The sequence below is a fragment of the Lichenostomus cassidix genome, chromosome 3 (assembly GCF_008360975.1).
Source record: "Lichenostomus cassidix isolate B80296 chromosome 3, HeHo_3.0, whole genome shotgun sequence".
Classification (NCBI taxonomy): Eukaryota; Metazoa; Chordata; class Aves; order Passeriformes; family Meliphagidae; genus Lichenostomus; species Lichenostomus cassidix.
The window spans coordinates 30,389,965-30,408,081 of NC_139483.1; the positions used below are offsets into that span (position 1 = coordinate 30,389,965).

At 45.5% G+C, this 18,117-nt stretch overlaps 2 long non-coding RNA genes across 3 annotated transcripts in view; both read right to left on the bottom strand.

Moving 5' to 3' along the window:
* Positions 1-18,117, bottom strand: part of LOC146439381 (uncharacterized) — a 93,833-nt gene that overhangs the window by 20,130 nt on the left and 55,586 nt on the right. The gene's annotated exons all lie outside the window — the stretch shown is intronic.
* LOC146439382 (uncharacterized) lies at positions 4,223-6,291 on the bottom strand. The gene is made up of 2 exons (XR_014851243.1): positions 6,064-6,291; positions 4,223-4,812 (listed from the first exon to the last, which is right to left on the bottom strand). It is a non-coding gene; the product is annotated as an uncharacterized LOC146439382 (long non-coding RNA).

Here is an 18,117-nt window from a genome sequence, read left to right on the forward strand (position 1 = left end):
CAAAACCTTTCTTCAGAAGTTTCTTGTCATTTATTAAAATAACAAAGGAAAAAGAAATCTGGCAGAGTATCACTGGCTTCAGAAACACTCCTGTAGGCCTGAACCAGAAGTGACATCCTCTGGCACTGACCGAGGTGGGTTCTGAGGCTGTGTTAAGAACAGGTCCAAGTCCATGGTCCAGGAAGAGTCTAGCTACCTAGCTCACCCTCAAGGATTTGAGAGCAATGTTTGCTCCCCTCACAGGAAACTATCTTGGATAGCAGCAGGGACCAGCACACGAGTCGTGTACAGAGTCACTACTACTACAGTAGGTCCTTTACTACAGTAGGTCCTTTCTTCTTTAAAGAAGAAAGGATTTTTGAGTTTCCAGTGTCCTCTCACAGTTCAGGTTAAAGGAGATTGTGGAACCTCCCTCATACTTCCCTTTGTCTGAACCAGTGATTCCTGGTCCATGCATATGACATCCCACCATGTAAGAAATTACCAGTTCACTGCCGTGGGCTCTTCCCATCCTGACTGAGCTCTTTCTGGCTGACAGAGAGAAAAAGACTTCCATTCTTCATTTTCCCAAGTGTCAAACCTAATGTCTCTGCTGAGACATTGGATGCACAAGTGAACCAATCCTACCAATTCATTGTAAGAGATCAGTAAAAAATGAAAACCAAAACAGTTTCAAGGATACCAAGCTATGGGAGCAGAAGGTGAGGTGATGTTTCCTCTCCCCAAAGCCGCAAGAAACAGCAGGTGACCCCTGGGCTCAGGCCTGGAAAAAGCCTTTTGTCAGTGCAGCCTCCACCAAGTTTCCAGGCTCAGAGCTCTCAGGAAGGAAAGTTCTCTACAGTTATTGAAAGAGTTTTCTATTTTCTCTCTCTTTGACAGGGTGATCATAAATAAAAGATCTTGGTGAAAGGGGTTGACTCACCCTATAAGTAAAGTAAAACTGAAACTGTAAAGTGCTCCAGTGAAATGAGATCAGCATGGAGATGATGTGACAGACTTTGGAGCACTTGGAACTGGGCGAGATATGTGGCCCATCACAAGAAAAATAAGGGTGTCTAAGCAAGATGAGAGAAGAAGGGCTTAAAAACTTTTTGTGTTCCCTTAGATCAGCCCTTTCTCTCAGCACTCCTCTCCGCACCCTCCCCTTTCCACTCCAGGGGACCTCCGTTTATTTCTGAACAGCTGAGATTTGTCCCGATTAAAATACAGGGGGTTATGCACTGCCTATTTCTTTATTCAAGCTTTTTACAGCAGTCCTAGAAAGATGCCTCAAGGGAAATGTGACTCCTTCTAGAGTTCAGCAATGTGAGGGAAATCTCACAGCGATATCGCTGCTAAGGGCTGCCAGCAGGATGCTGTGTTCGGGAGATACCTTGGAAACTGCTTTGCAGCTTTGCACATCTGCTGCTCTGCTCCTGGCCAGAGAATAGAGCCGTGGAAATTGCTTCTTTAACCAAACCCTAGATGGACTGGAAAATCAAACTAATGCTGGTTTGATTTTCCATGAGAACCTAGAAAATCTGATCCCAAGCCCCATACCATGTTCAAGCCGATGCTTTTTTTTTAATACCACTCTTGGCAGTTCATGAGGTGAATGGTAGATTTCATGCAGTGCCTCATTCTGCTTATAACTTTCAATCCATGGATGTCACAGGCATGCTGCCTGACCCAGTTTTTCAGCTGTGTGTTGATCCCACCATTTTTGCTGCAGAAATTTGCATCTTCTTTTTTGTCTGTATGTATCAGCAACTGGATGACCAGATCTCATGGTGCTCATAGCTAAGCTCCCCTGTGCATGAACACACATTTCTGTACTCCCAGGAAAAGGCAAGGGCACCTATTACAACTTGGTCCTCAGCATCCTGCCCTCACCTAAAAATGTGTGGTCCCATGTTTAATGCTCCCCAAAAAGCAGCAGCAGTTTGCTATTTCCAGTTTTACAATACCAGGTGTAATCAGCTGGTTGCCTCTATTTTCAGTTCCTGATTTTTCAGCAAATAAATAATTTCTTGTACTTTTGTACAAGATGTACATTGTACATTTCTTGTACAGCACAAGGGTTGAAGTGGAAGAGTCACTCATCTTTGTGGGGCCCTGTCAACTCACCTTGGTGCAAGTGCTGTGATAGGACCTTTCCTGAGCAGAGGTGCAATCGCCCTTCCCCTGAGCTGTGTACACACCCTGCAAGTGTGAGCTGGATCCCATTGCTCTGCTGAAATACCAGGCATCACAAAGTGAATGAGTAAATGCATGACTGGCATTTCAAACATCCTCTGCTAAGTTTTTGTAACAGAAAGCAGCAAAAGCAGGGAGGAGGATCTACAGAAACGTCTACTTTTTGGTTTTCATGTTACTCAGTACTTCTCTAGAGTCTTGAGGTCCCCTCTTTCTACAGCATCTGTTGGAGGCTAGTGCTTAATTGGGCCAGACAGACCTCCCTGACACCAACAATGACCTCAGTCCAGCTGTCCTGGAAGGCACTATCCCAGTGCCATGCTAGGCAGGGTCTAGGAGAAGGGAATACACCAAACAGACATGACTTAAGGCTGGCTCACCATTGTTGACCCATTGCACAGAGGCTGGAAGCAGAGTAAAACCTGAAGCTACAAGGAGAGCTTTGCCACAATGTGCCCACTGTTCAGTAATCTTCTCACCTGAAGCAGCAGCCATGAAGTGTGTTCATGGAAGAATAATGGAATTTTCCTCTCTGGGTTTTGGTGTTTGGTGAGAGCAAGTCCTGAGCCTAGGGAGATATTTTACCCATCTCTGCAGAGCCCCTGGTTATGGCAGTGAGTGGGCGTATTTGCCCTCAGCATGATCTGAATGTCCTTGTGGTGTTGGAAACACTGCAGCCACCTCACTCCCCATCTCCTGCCCCCAGAGGGAGGTGGGCTCTGCCACCCACTGCACATCCTCCTGCCTTTCCCAGAGTGGCATTTGTTAGCTCTGCCTCTCAGCACGCAATGTCTCGCAGTGAGTCACTGCTCCTGGGGAGACTGTGGTTTGTGCCCTGACCTCAGGAGCTCCAGGATCTGCTCTGGGTGGCATCAAGATTCTGGGAGTGGGGAAACACCCCATCACCTTCTCCACAGTGGGGGCTTCCTTCAAGTAGTGCTATCTATTAGCACACCCAAGAGGGCCAAGCAATCCTTGGTCAACCCATCCAAAGACAGGAAGCAGAAACCTAAAGGTTCTTCCCACCTCTGTGGGTGAAGCCTGCTTCTCTTTTACCCTGGGTGCAGGGAGAAGGTTTCAAGCAGCAAATGTCTGGGCAAATTTTGTTTTGCTTCTCTAGTATTGTCCCAGACGTGACAAGAACCACATCTCCTAAATGTGTGGGCTTAGTTGTTTATTTGAAGGAGTGATACTCTTCTATGTGGTCAGGGTTCTTTTTTGAAACCATTTAGAAGAAGACATTATCCTTATGAGCAATAAATATGTGGCAACCATTTCAAAAGATTTCAGTCTGGGATCTGGGCCCTTTCTGATAGGGGCCCTATATAACTCTTCATGTATGCAGCCTAATATGTATAATGTAATACAATACAGTTAAATATGTATTGACAATCTGTATTCAAAATTAAATAGATTTTTCTTCATGCATTTATATCAAACTTTTCTATTCTAGATGTCTTCCAAAGTAAGGCAGTCAATAAATAACGGAAGGCTGATGGCATAAAATATTTTTTCAAAGAATTTTAAAAATTATTATAACTCATATTACAGCAGGAGAGAAGCACTATAGGTGCAACATATTGTTTTGCAGTCAAAAGCTTCCCACAATGTTGGGGAGGAGACAGACAGTTATTTAGGCAGACCAGAGCTTCACCCAAAGTACAAAGCCTGTTCACAGGGTGAAGTGTGGCTTGATCAGCAGCCCTTTGTGCTGAACTTGACCTCTCCCAACATCCTCTTCCCCTGCTTCCCATTTGCTTGCTTATTTTCAGAGTTTCATGAAAATATTTCTGAGATTGTATATTTACAAAACAATATTCATGCAACTATTGGGACCTAGCAGCTTCACACCCTCTCAGCTTCTGAGCTCAGCAGCGGAGAAAAGGGAACTTCAAGACATTTTGAATCTCTACCTGCTTTGTAAAAATAGGCATCTAGTTAAGGAAAGAATTTTTTAAAAATTTCTCATCTTTGTCTGGGTAAAGGTTCTAGGAGGAACTTGGACATACTGGTAAATATCAAAGAGTTCCCAAAGAACAGAGCTACAGTAAAGAGACTAATAAATTTTATTTCTTACATAATTACTTGACCTTTGTGTCATCACTCTCAATATCTTTCTTCAGGATGCAGAGCGTTGTGGAATCACTCTGTTGGCAGCTATCATCCACCTCAAAACACTGAAAGCTGCTGAAAGGCCACGTGAGGTTCTGCACTGATGCAGAGCCTTCAGCTCCTCACTCCATCACAGGCTCTTCATATGATCTCAGCACAGAGACGTTTCTCTTCCTGCCTCTACTCAGCATACAGATAGGAGATAATAAATCCATTTCACCTTAGTCTATGAGAGGCTTATTTGGACAACTTCTTTTTCTTGGCAGGTGAGAACCCATTGCTGCTGAGGCAACAGTGCAGAATGGGAGCCAGACCGCCAAAGGGATGCTGAGGACAGCATGAATCTCAGGTACATCTGCCCTGTGCCCTGGGAGGGAAGTAGAGAGCAGGCTTCCAAGGTAGGGAGGCCACATGAGCAGATAGGTGGGATACCCTGGGGCTTCTGGGGTGATTTGGTGCTTCAGTGCTTCATTTTCACTTTCAGCCAGCTACCAACAGCCAGCATGGTGAGCTGTGCTCCCCCAGCTGCAAAGCAAACACGTGTGAGGGAACAACAGGGGTATATTTACAATACATAGCCAAGTACAGTAGACTCCAGAGGATAAAAATACCCAGTGGAAAAACACATGGGCTTAAGTAAAACTTTAACCGTCAGGGGTTGCCTAGCCAGCAACATGTGTACCCTTCACAGGCTCTCCTGCTCGCAGAGAGCTTTGAAGCTCCCTTAGAAAACTGCAGCTCTTTTTGATTAGTGGCTTCTCCACCCCAGCCTCTGAAAATTACACCATAGGTCTGCTTCAGATTATAAACTCCTTCAATTTCATGCAGAAAGGCATAAGGAAGGGTGGACAGCCCATGAGGTAGAGTGAGCCCACAACATCCCCTGTACAATCTCCCCAAAAAGTAGTTCCTGAGCCACTGGGGGCTCTGGCTGAGAAAAACTTATCCCAGAGCAGAGATTAACATGTCCATCTTTCCATCCCAGAACAACACAGAGAAAGGTGGAGTCTAGCAGGTGATGCATGGAACTGTGGAGCCCAGAGGAGTGACCACATAATTTCCGAGCTCTCTTGCAAACTGGGCAGCGTGGCAAAGCCCTGGCACTCACTGTGGGCTTCGGGCAGGAGGAGCAGACAGAAGGCAATGGCTACAGCCCAGAGTGACTCCTATGGCATTGCTGAAATGAATGGAATTGCACCGGCTGAATTACACCCACTCAGGCTGCATTGGGTTGAGGCACTGGTTGAACAAAACACTCAAGCACGTGCTTAAATTTAAGCATATGAGTAAACAATTTCAGGGCAAATACTTATATGCTTGAGTGCTTTGCCAGGTAGGTGCTGTTCTCAGCAGCACACACCTGGAGTGAGTTGTTGCCATTTTTTTTTTTTACATGGTCACTTTTCTGACTATATCCAGGCAAGAAAGGAAACTTTCCACTGGCTGTGGGCCAACAGGCACTTCAGGTATGTGTAAGGTCTTTGAAAAAAAAAAAAGGACTTCTTTTTAATCTTATCTGTCTCATTATCACCCTGACATTTGCTTTGGCTTTGAGTTTAATTACCTCTTGAATTGAACAAAGGTACAGATAGGGCTGAGATAATAAGAAGCCAGTAAAGCTGATGTATATAGGAAATAGGGCCTCCCTGAAGGTGTTAGTCCATGCAAGCTGACCCTCAGTTATGAGAAAGAAAAGCCGATAAGAGAGAAAGCAATTAATCAATCATTCAGGAAACCTGGGGATGTGTAAAGAGGTGTCTGATGTTTGCATCTCACCTGCCACCTGGGCTGGTACAAATACAGCAGACCCCATTTAGATAAATACCTGTGCATCAGAGCACAACCAAGCAAACAAAGGGAAGCTCTGGGGGAAAAAAAAAAGAGATGGAATAAACAAGGGAAATAAATATATTACCATGAAAGTCAGTATTCAGAGTAAAAAACTGCACAATAGAAGGATACATTATCAGTCACCAGAAGTGGAGATCAGGACCCCCACGGTGCCCCAGGTGCTCTGTACACAAAGTAATTAAGTTTCAGTCTCAGAAACACTTCAGTCCAACTAGACAAAGATGAGGAGGGGAAAGCTGGAACAAACATTTGTCTAACATCGTGTGTGAGCAGCAAGGACTAGGAACAAGATTAAGATATTGTGCTTTCTGGGTACTGCATGAATAAAGGCTGGATCAGGCTTACAGCCACACAGAGCATGCCTGCACCACTGGCCTCTCAAAGAGACTCTGCTGTTCTAGGACAATTTTATTCCATATTTTGGAGGCTCCCTGACCCAACAGGACACAAATCCCAGTTTTTCAGGAGCTCTTCCTTCTCAGTCTGTTTTTGGACTGCGTTACTGCTGGCTAAACAGAAGGGATGGGTGCCTGGGAACTACACAGTAGAAGGTGGCATACTTCATAGTCTAAGACTGCACTTTTGCAACAGGCTCTTTAAAACTGTTGAAGAGTCAAGTAGAGTCTGTTAGTCTGAGATGCTATCCATGTACAATGTTTCCACTGTGATCTGAGCACAAAACAAGGTTATGGTGCCCATTCAAAATCCACACCTGAATGAGAAAATGTAATTTTGAGACTGCACCGTGGAAAAATCCTGCTGACATTTTTGCTTTGACTTTATCAAACAAATGAAAGAGAAACATAATCTTGTCAAAATAAAACATAAATTTCATTTTGATTTCATCAGCTTGACCCATGTTACAGCATGCTTTGGAGTCAAAACAGTAAGACTATTATGCCATGACCCGTCATAATATTATGGCATGGAAACCTAATAGACAAAACTCAAAGACTTTTATATAGTGTGATAAAAGTCAAAACAAATGTTTCAATAAGCTGGAAACACTTGCGCCTTCTTTGACAACATTGTGAGAACCAACACCTTCTCACTGACCATGTCGAGGGTATCAGAGCACTGCTTTCCCATGGAGTGGCAATCAGTGGCCAACAATAACCAGGTCTGACTGGCACAGGTCTCCAAAGGCTCCACAGGGAATAAGAATGGTGGAGCCACAATTCGAGCTGGTCTGTCTCCTCACATGCATTCCCTGGAGACACATCACCTGCACAGCCCTTCCTTTTCACGCCCAGGATGCAGATACATATCAGAAGAGTTTTAAGTGGGGCAGTAAAGCTTGGGCAGGGCTTTACTCACCTGCTTTGCTGTAACAGTCCAAGATATTTATATTTTTTAGGGAATGTCTGTCAGAGGCCAGAACGAAATTTTTTGTCACCTCTTCTCAGCTGGGGAAGGATAGCCCCTATCATCACTACAGGGCCACAAGCAGAACTGAAAGCAAGAACAGAAGAACCTGCTGATTCAAGTTCCTGCTAAAACCCATTCCTCCCCTACACAGCTGTGGAGTTTGCTCCTACTGGCACCACATTGAAAGCTATCACCTGGCTGGCAGGGACATCTTGATGGCCTCCTCTTGTGCAAGGACCTGTACAGACATCTAAAAAGTTCATGGTTTCAAACAATTTACAGTGGCATGATTTGACCATGGTGCAGCCATCCAAAAGTTGAGGTCTTTGTTGCTTGTGGACTTTTTGCATGGCAGAGGTGTTCTGCAGTAAATGGGTAAGAGTAACTGGAACTTGAAATGCAGAAAGCAACAGGAGAGATGTTCACTTGCAGGGACAACAGTATGTGTTGAATAGGGACCTCAGCAGACAGTATGACTCTGAAGTACCAGAAACAATAGGTTATTTCCCTCTAGAAACCATAGAAAAGGACGAGTTTTAGGGAAGGACCAGGATGATTGTTTCCCAGATAGATCCCCTTTTGCCATGCAGCTGAGGTGGGAAAAACTGCAATGCTGTGAGAATGAGTAGAGATGATGTCTGGTTGTGGAGAAGGTGTTACAAGACTGTGAATCTTTGGGAAATTCTGCCTTACCAACCTAAAACCAGCATTTGTGATTATACCTTTTGCAACGCATTAGGACTCCTCTTTCTGAAACAATATCTGGAAAACAGGAATGGATCATTAAGCTGGGAAAGTTAAGAAGAACTCTGTGCTGGTGAGGACTTGTGATTGTTTGCAGCACAGCCATTGAGTCTTGATAGCTCTTCCACATGGAAATAGAGAATGTGAACATCCAGTATAAGAGAAGGAACAAGCAAACTCTGCTTTTAAGAAAAAATGTCTTAAACAAGAGGAGACAAAAGATAGGAAAATATAGGAAAGATCACTGGAAGAATTTTGCCATCTGCCAAGGATGTGGAATCCAAGAATTCTAAAGACACAAAAGTCCACAGGGAAACAGAAAAATCACTTCTGAATGACTGCCATTTATCTGAATCTGTTGGTCACTTCTACTCTTTTGGAGTATCAATTTGCCTGAAGAGCATGTGCTCCTGGCCTTACTGAAGGGTGTCCTAAAAGAATGAAATCAGAATTGTCCTGTCTATTCTCTGAAGAATATTTTATAGCCTCCAAATCTAATCACTTGGGTTGTTGCTTATTCCCAGTCACCTTATTTACTGGGAGTTACTCAGAAAGAGGGTGTAGGTTGGCTGAATTCCTCTGGCAGCAGCATCCCATTGCTAGGTGTTGTTTTCTGGGGTGGGACAGTAGTGCCAGTGGTGACCAAGTTCAGTCCTCTTTCAGAGTAGGAAGGGATCAGAGATCACCAGGAAAGATGAATGGAAATGGGCTGATCTGCCTTGTAGGTCAGAAAGGAATTGGATGCCTTCTTGTCATCCCTTGCTATTTTTTGTGGCTGTCAAAAGTTATTAGGTACATCAGACTAGTGGCTCATTTACCCTGCTAATTATTTTTTGTCTGGCAGGAAATACTTAGGGAAAGTGCATTAGACATAGACTTGAAGAGTCATCGTTCTATTCAAATATTCTTTGAGCTCTCAGCAAACAAGACCAAAGGGGTTTCCTGACTTGAACAACGCATCAAGTACCCTGTGGTTTCTACCCCCAAGTGCATCCTGACCACCTCCACACCTCCTTCTCTCTGTGATACCCCACAGTGAGCTCCATCTCAGGCTGAGAGGACTCTTGTAGCATCCTGGGAGAGTGCTGAAGGCTGCACAGCTCTGCCCTACAGAAGCTGGTGGGACTCTGCTGTGGTGCCTTTACTGTGTCACTTCCCTGTGGGGAGAGCACCCTTTGCTGCCTTCATTCCTCTTCATCGCTGCAAGCAGGAGAGCTGTGGTAGAGGACTTGGGCTCCTCACCTGCTTGTTTCCTATCTCCAAGTCGGAGAGACACCAACCATCCATCCCCACCCAACCTCAATAACTGAGTTGTGACTTCATTAGGAGTACACTTTGCCAGAGCCTTGGGTTTTTCCTTTGTTTGCTTGCTTGCTGTGCTTTGTTTCTGATGCCTCGTGCTCAGCACAATAAAATAACACTAATAATAAAAAAGAGAATGAGACAATGCTCACAGAGCTCTGGCTTTTCTCTCCCCTAGCTCCTTGGAGTGGTACCAGATGTTGTCCTACAGCAGCCTCCTGGCTGGTGCTTCTCAGCATTACTGATGCCTCTCACTCCAGCTTACCTCAGGCACAGCTCAATTTCTGGCTCCCCCCCCAAAAAAAAATCCCCAAAACCAAGAAGCAGGAAAATTAAGAGGTAAAATATTTTAAAGCATATGAGTAATAAAATGGAGAATTCTTTTGGAGCAGGAGGCAGTTTTGCCATAGCCTTTCTCAATCAGACTGAATTACACTTAAAAAGCATTTTATTACTAAAAGTTTGTACAGACTTGCTAGAGGTAAAAATGGAAAATGGCTCAAATTTATTCCATCAGGATGAATCCACAACCAACTTTTGTCCAGGCAGGTAGGTAGGAGACATTTGTCAAGGCTCCAGTGGACTTTGAATAAGGCATTTCATAATGGTATTGCCGAACCCTGAGCAGAAATGGGAGCACTGGTCTTCCCTGGTCTCATACAGCAGTTCTTAGTTGTGTGAGCTGCAGATTCATTGATGGATACAAGGATATCCTTCTCCCCTGGTCACCTACCTTCATTGAACAAAACCAAGTGCTTCCTGCAGTGTAGCCATAATGTTCACATTCAACTGATGAAAATTTGGGTGAAAAGCTATGCATTTTATTTTGTCTTTTTTATTTTCCTCCATTATTCTTTATTGCATGTTGCTTGGCCTAGATGCTGCCTGGCTTACAGGTTGAGTAATGCTGCTCCAGATTATGGAGGGCCCTGGAGAGATGTTCCCATTTATTGCCCTATTGTCCCAGGGATGAAAGAACTGGGTTTTACTTACGAGTGCACTTTAAAAAGTCCTGGTGTTTAGAATAAGCTGCACATCCAGCTATACTAAAGTAGAACTTAGAGAATATTTTTTCTTCTAGAAGTCTTTAGTTCTGTTTTTTAAGGTATAGTTTATCTTCAAGCACTTTTTTTCCTAAGAAGTGAGACAGCTTTAAATCACCTTTGTAACATATAGCTGAAATTGTACTGCTGCAATGCAACCTGGATTTTACTCCCCTCCAGGTTTTCATCACAGTCTTTTGGATGGAAATTAGAGTCTGCCACTCCTAGGCTTTCAACATGCTAATGCCAGGGAAAGTAGATGCAGGCACCTGTGCACTGAAGACTGGCTGCAGAGCACTGGGAACACCAAAGATTAAGGCAGAAATGTGACTGGATGTAGCTCATAGCACAGTGGAACTGACTGGTTATCCATATATCTATATCTATATCTATATTTATATCTATATCTATATCTATCTATCTATCTATATCTATATCTATATCTATATCTATATCTATCTTTATATCTATCTACATCTATCTATCTAAATATCTATATACCTATATCTATATCATCTGTATATATATATGTCTATATCACCTATATGTATGAGTGTATTTCTAATGACTAGAGATGATAATAAAGCACATACATATGAGGGTATTTTAGGCAATGAGGAGGCTAATTTGCTAAACCAGATACTCTTGTGTGCAGGCAGGAGCTCCTTGCCTCAGACACCTCCTGCCTTCCTGTCACTCACATACCAAGAAACACACGTTATAAACAAGTTCAGTTGCTATGGCTCAAGCTTCCTTCTCCCTCTGGAGTGATCCATGCTCTTTGACATGGTTCCAATTGCCCTCCTGCCTCCAGCTACCCAGGCACTTGGAGCAGTCTGTCAAGGTCACCTCCCCACTGCCGGGCCAGACAGTGTGAGTGCTTGCAGGCGTCCTCCTCATTCTGCGCATGCTGACCATCCCCTGGCTGCTCAGGCATCCGCCAAGCCGAGAAGATCTGAGCTCCGCTGAGCCGGACTCTCTCTGTCTGGATTCCTCCTGCGTCTCTCATTTCTGGTCTCCTTCCTCCTCTCTTCCTCCGGCCGAGATGCCCCCTAGTCTGCCTAGGAACAGCAGAAGGTGACATCGCTGTTGGTCAAATATAAACCCAGAGCTGTTGCCTGGAGGCACTCTCCACTGCATGCTCTTGGAAGCAGCACTTTACAACGTGCTGCCCTGTACTCAGTCAAGCAGAGCTGAGGAGAAGACCAGTGCACGAGCAGCTTTAGCAGTACCAGTCATAGACACTGTAAGGTGCTCTTTGCTTTGCCACATTCTGTTGCCAAAAGTTGAATTCAGCTGTGGGAAACATGTCAGCGTTTACCCTGCTTGACTGAAAAACTGAGCTAAGGGAGCACTGTCTCTGATTACAGACAATTACACATTGTTGCTTCAGTTTGGTTTTTCAAACTGCCTTTCAGCTCCCACAGCAAGTTTCGAAGGGGCCAATACCAGCTTTCATTGGACCAGCAGATATGGGCAGAAAAAACAGGCAAGGACTCAGGCACCCCTCAGAAGGACATATATGGACAAAAGTTCACTTGTTTTTCTCCACCCATAACATCTGATCCAGTAAAAGCTGTTCTCCCCATGTCTCCTCCCTCAATTATGCCCAAAACCTACCACAACACCACAACAGTTCCCAATTCCCAAGAGATGCCCAAAGCCTGCAGTGCCAGAGCAAGTCGCTTACCCTTTTGCAGGCTTGCTGGATCTGACATGGGTTTCGGCAGGACTCCTTGCATGCAGCCTCACAGCTGGCCTGGGGAGAGGCGTCCCAGGATAAAAGAGTGCTTGGAGAAAGAGCAATAAACCAGGAGCCCACATCCACCTTATGCACACACAGAATCAAGCAATCTCAGTCTGTGTACTGATGCTGCCCTTCCCTGCCCTGGGCTGACACAGAGCATCTAAAAGCACACATGGATAATACTGCCTTTGGCATTGGTTTTGCTTTTGTTTGGTGTCTTTCCTGGTTTGGTTGCTTCTGGGGAACCTACAAACAGCCCCATATGATGAAAAGACTGGATAGAGCCACCTGTGCTAATCTAACCCTGACTCCCAAGTGTGCTGTTGAAAGGACAGCAGCCAAGGAATGAAAGGTGATGGGATAAAGCTCTTCCAGAGGTCTCTCCACCCATCTGTGCTGAATCAATCATCACCTCTTTGTTAAATCAAGCACTTTTTGTGCTACCTCTAAAAACCCTTCACACACCGAGGTATATTGTTCTCTGTTCTTCTGGCCCCATAAGCATCCTGTTCCAGCTCAGCCTTCCATCTGCATGGGCAACAGCACCTTGCCAAGGTTAGTCACCAAGCCACGACCCTTGTCCCTTATGTCAACTGTTTGTTTCTACACCAAGACACATAGATGGTTCAAACCTGCATGCACTGGCAGGCAAAGACAGTCTGGAGCTGCCTGTGTCCATACAGACTCCAGAAGCCCATGGAGCAGGGCATGTGAACATGGATATGATGGGAAAGCAAGCAGGCTGCTCTGTCCATGGCCCTGAGCTTGCAGGCTGCTCACAGCACTGTGCTGCACCAAGCAGGCACAAACATGGAACCCTCAGCTCCTCACTGCCCGGAGCCATCCTCGCTGCCCCGCTGACTCAGCCACCCTCCCAGCACTGCCTGCCCAGGGGTGCTCAGCCACAGCTGGACATCGAGCCATGCAAAAAGCTACTTTGGTGCACGTGGCTCTGGGCACTGCCTGGGCTCAGAGCCCCCTGAGCAGCTGAGACTGCCTGGCACCACTGCTATTCAGGTCTCCTGTGAGAAGGGGCGAGGCAGGGGCTGAGGCGTTGGGCACCCATGAGCATCCCAGCCTGCGCATCAGGCTCTTTCATCAGGCTGCGCTTCTCGCTCTTTCATGACCATCCCAAATACAGCATCCTTCCCACTAAATTATAACGTAGTAGGAGAGGACGTGACCAATTTAAAAGAAATATAAATTTACATTTGACGTTTATGCCTGAATTGCACTCTTGTTACAGAATTGGCTCAGTGACTCTCAGCGCAAAGCTGGTCTTTGATTTTGTATTTTCCAGTTTCACTTGTTAGGTTCAAAAGAATGCAAAAAGAAAAAAAAAAAGATACTGAAATTCCTCTATATTTTTTATGTAGAAGGCAGCTAAAATGCTCCAGACGTTGTGTATCCATTCTCCTACTGAAGTCAGGAGGTATTGTTCTTTCTTTCTGGTCTTTCATAGGTCATACTCCCAAACTATCAAGTGAGGAGGAAATTGTTCCCCCTGGTAATTGTCTCTTGCATTGCCTTGAAGTGAGCATGGAGCCAGACAAGGTGGAGGAAGTCTTCAGTGATTCTCCTGAGAGTGTTTTCCTACCTTAGAGAGCCCTTTCTGTCTGTGAGCAAGACCGCAAGCCCTGCAGCCGTCTCCCAAGAACACCTCAGAAAACATGCTTAGAACTCTCTTCTGGAAAGGGAAATTTTGCATTCTTTGTGGACTTTCATTTTTAACAATCACACCATTCATTATTTGCACAAACATAAAAAATAGCTCTCCCACCAGCAAACCTGTTTGTTTTTTTTTCCAAATGCTCAGCTCAAAATAAGCAAAACAATACGTGGGGTTTTTTAATGTAAGAAAAATATATAGCTCAAAGGCTGAGGCTCTTTGTTAAGAACAGTTTTAAAAAAGGACGGTTCTAAAGGTACAAAAATAGATTTTTATAATTGGAAGTGCCTGCAAGGGCCTAAGTATAGCAGGTTTTATTACATCTCCACTACCAGGTACTTAGGTGCTTCTCAGAACCTGCCATTAGCCAGGTCTGTTGAACAAGGTACAATTATTTTTTTTATGAAAAGGCTGGCACAAGTTCACACGCAAGGAAGGTGCTGAGCCTTTGATCCTGAGCGCCAGGCAGATCCTTGAAAATGTCACAGAATGATTCATGTGCCCAAGAAAGGGGAGATCTGCTGAAGAAAAGCAGGTGTGAGGCTGCCTTTAGCCAGGCTTTGGCCAGTGGAGTGGAGCCATAAGGCTGGGGGTGCTGGGAGCAGAGCTCAGCAGATTGGGATGCTCAGCTGCAGCTGTGAGGCAGAGATCAGCTAGCCAAAACTTGCCCAGCCTCGGGACTGACTTCCCCCTTCATGCAATAGACAGGACATTTTACCCTTTAGGTATGTGAGCCTCATTTTGAGAGGAGACCAGGTGATTAAGGACAGAAACAATCCACACGTAGAGCATGGAATAAGGAAGAAGAGAAGACAACTTATTTGATTTGGCTGTTCTAGCATGGCCAGTGTGTTTGAATAGGTGGTAGGGTGCCAGAATAGAAGGGATGACAGTGTGTCACCATGCAGAAATACTTCGGGCCTGGAACATAAAGGACAACTTTTTCAAAGAGGTGTCTAAAGTTAGGAACCTAAATCTGTCCAGGAGCATCGTTAGACTCCCTTATGAAGCCTGGAGAGTCTCAGTGCTTGTGAAGAACCAAGACAATGATGTAAGAGACTGGAAATTTCTGCTCCTACTTGGGCATCTAATCCTGCAGGCGGGCTCCGCCAGAAATTCCAGCCCCACTACCTGTGTTTGAGCATCCAGATAGGATGAGGCTTAGCTGAGGGCAAAGTAAAGTGGAGAGTGTTCTTGCTTTGAAGAGACACTGCTTCTAAATCTGCCTCTTTGGGGTGGAGGCTGCCTGGAGTATAAATCAATGGCCACACTGCAAATGTACGTTGTAAATAAGCACTGGAGAGCATCCAAGGCAGCCAGCTTCCTGGCTGAGGCGCCAAGAGTTGAACCCAGCCTCTGCGAAGTCTAAAGCGTGAGATAAGATAGCTCGGGTTAAAAAGCTAACCATCTGTAGCTGGGGGCTGCAATGACCCGTAGCTTCTGCCATTTGGCCATGCAGGCTTAGCAACATTTTCCTCACTGGTTTTGAGGACAGCTGTGTCTTTAAAAGGCTCCAGCCTGAACCAGTTGGAAATAGGCTTGAAAATGCCAGATCTCTGATAAATTCACTGAACACCTCCCAGTCCTTCTTTGCAGTCAGCTCAACAGCCACCGACAAAGCACTCAAAATTAGCTCCCAGGATCACAGAGATGTCCCTGTAGGCAGAGGAGGGAACATCGTGGGCACTGAGTTTTCTGCAGAAGCTGCATTTGGAAAACACCACCAGACCCACCACGGGGGTCACAGCTCCCTTGGGATCCCTCTTTTGTTTAGCAATGCTGCATCATGCTGGATGTGCAGCACGTCCAAGGAGCTCCACACAGGTCAGTCTGCTCCTCCGGGCAGCTCTGATGGAGGACAGCAGGAGGGAAAATGATGCAATGGTGTAGAAATAAAGGAAATGAAAAAAAACCCAAAACAATATGAGAAACCCCACAACCAAAAGCTGAAGCTCAGTTCTGGAAATTTGCTCTCTAAATGCATCTGTATTTAACATTGTTAAAGAGAGCAACATGTTTCCAGACAGCTATGAATGGCAGAGCTGCCCTAGTCCACTGTCTGCGACTTGCCACTGCAAAAAAAAGAACATTTCTTCCCTTATAGTCTCATGACTGCTTAGCCTGCAGTGTAGCCACCATAATACATCCTCGCTGTTTGGGGGAGTTACGTATATTACTCTTATCCAGCTTTCCTGCCATGGTTTTTAAGAGCCATGCTCAGCAGCCACTGCTTCTTGCTGCATGTGCATTCCCAATTCCTCACAGCTTCCAGACCTCCAGGGCTTTCCTCTGCGAGTCCCAGGACCCTTCACCGGGCATACCTGTGAGGTGCTCAGCAAGGAGAGGGAAGGGGCAGCCCAGGGCTGTCAGGGCCACCTTTAGGCCTGGGATGCAGAACTGAAGGGCACCACTTCTGCCAGCTGGGAAGGGCTCAAAGAGCAGTAGTGCTGACGCCGCTCGCCGGGCCCTGGCTGTGAGCGGCAGGCGTCTGTGGCCACTGGATGCCTCTTAACATATTCCAGTGCCCTCAAGACAAGGTAAATTGGTGGTTGAGGCAAAACTCAGTTTTGTGTGCAGTTATACTGCCCTCCCTGAATTCTTGGTCAACCAATTTTTGTTTGTTTGTGTTACATACTCATTTCCCTACCCACTTTAAAGGCCATTTTATGCTGGCAGAAGGTGCCATGCTGGCAGCTCTGGTTGACCCAAGAGTTAAATTTGAGCCCTCAGACAGGTAGAATATTAGCAGTGGCTCTTTTTGCCTCTTGCCCACCCTGACAGAGGCCCCAGGCTCTGCCTGTCCCAAGCTAGCCCAGAGGGAGCCCATCCAAGTAGCCATTTGCCCTGAAGCCTGTCTGCCAGCATCCATGCCAGGCAGAGGCAGCAGCACAGTTTGTATCACCACGGGCAGCTGACTACCAGGGTCCAGCAAGGTGGGGAGCCTGATCCTGCCAGGACACAAACTGAGTGTAAGGAACAATGCACAGTATTGAACTCCATATTTCTCCAAATATTTACCAAGTCCCCCCAGTCCTTCCTGCCCCATAGGACCATCCCTGACTGTACAGAGCAGTGAGATAGTTGCATTTTCATCTCTAATGCAGGCAGTCTCAGGCTCTAAATCAAATTTCTGTGAACCTTTTAACAGCTTTCCTACTTATTTTGATTTAACTATTGCTACTGTGTCTTCATCCATTAACATTAATTACACTGACCTGAGCACTTGAGCCTGCTAAACAAGGGATGACACGTGGGACTCGCTGCCACAAATAACTGCATGTTCCTCTTCTCTACATTACATATTTGTTTTGTTTTCACATTTTTCAAGTATGCCCTTTTCCCTGTGTTCTGGTTCAGCATAAAGCCTTCTAGACCTTGCCTGCATCTGTTAATTAAGCTTCTCTCTCAGGCTACATCAATACATGACTTTGCACAGAGCAAGCATGCCCAAGATCTATCTGTGTGCAGAGTTGAATGGAAGCTGCTTTAAAGGAGTTATCACCTTGAAAAACCCAAGTGTGGGTTACTTTAGGGTCAGTGCTACCCTATGGTGTCTGATCAGTTCAGAGTTCAGTGTATCAGTATTTGGCTGCAAAACACCTCGTTGACATGCCCATAGCCCCAGGTCTAATCTGAGAATAATCATTTGCCTAACTCCTTTACACTTACTTTTTTTTTTTCTCTGACAGGTTTTTGCCAGTAAGGTTTGACAATCCTGTAATAAATCATTCGAATCTGTTTAGCTACCAGTTTGGTGCCTCATTTGGGGGCATTCTGGCAGACCAGCAAGGTCCAGCTTCTTCTAGTGAAGCCTGGGTTCTTTGGAACCCACCCTGTTGCAATCACTTAGACAACTAATAGTTCTGGTTTTCATTAAGTGCCTGTTGACCCCATGGCCTTTATGCACGATATGCTCATCTAGTTCCCACAGTTCATCCTCTACACAGCAGTCCCCCACTGTTGCTTGAAAGCAGCAGGTAAAGCCATTTTCACATCTTCAGCCCCATCATTCCGCAGCTGGCTCCCCACACAGACACACAGACACTCAGCTCCCATCAAGAGGTGACAGAGTGCTCACATTTTTGAAATCACCTGAAATGCAAGCA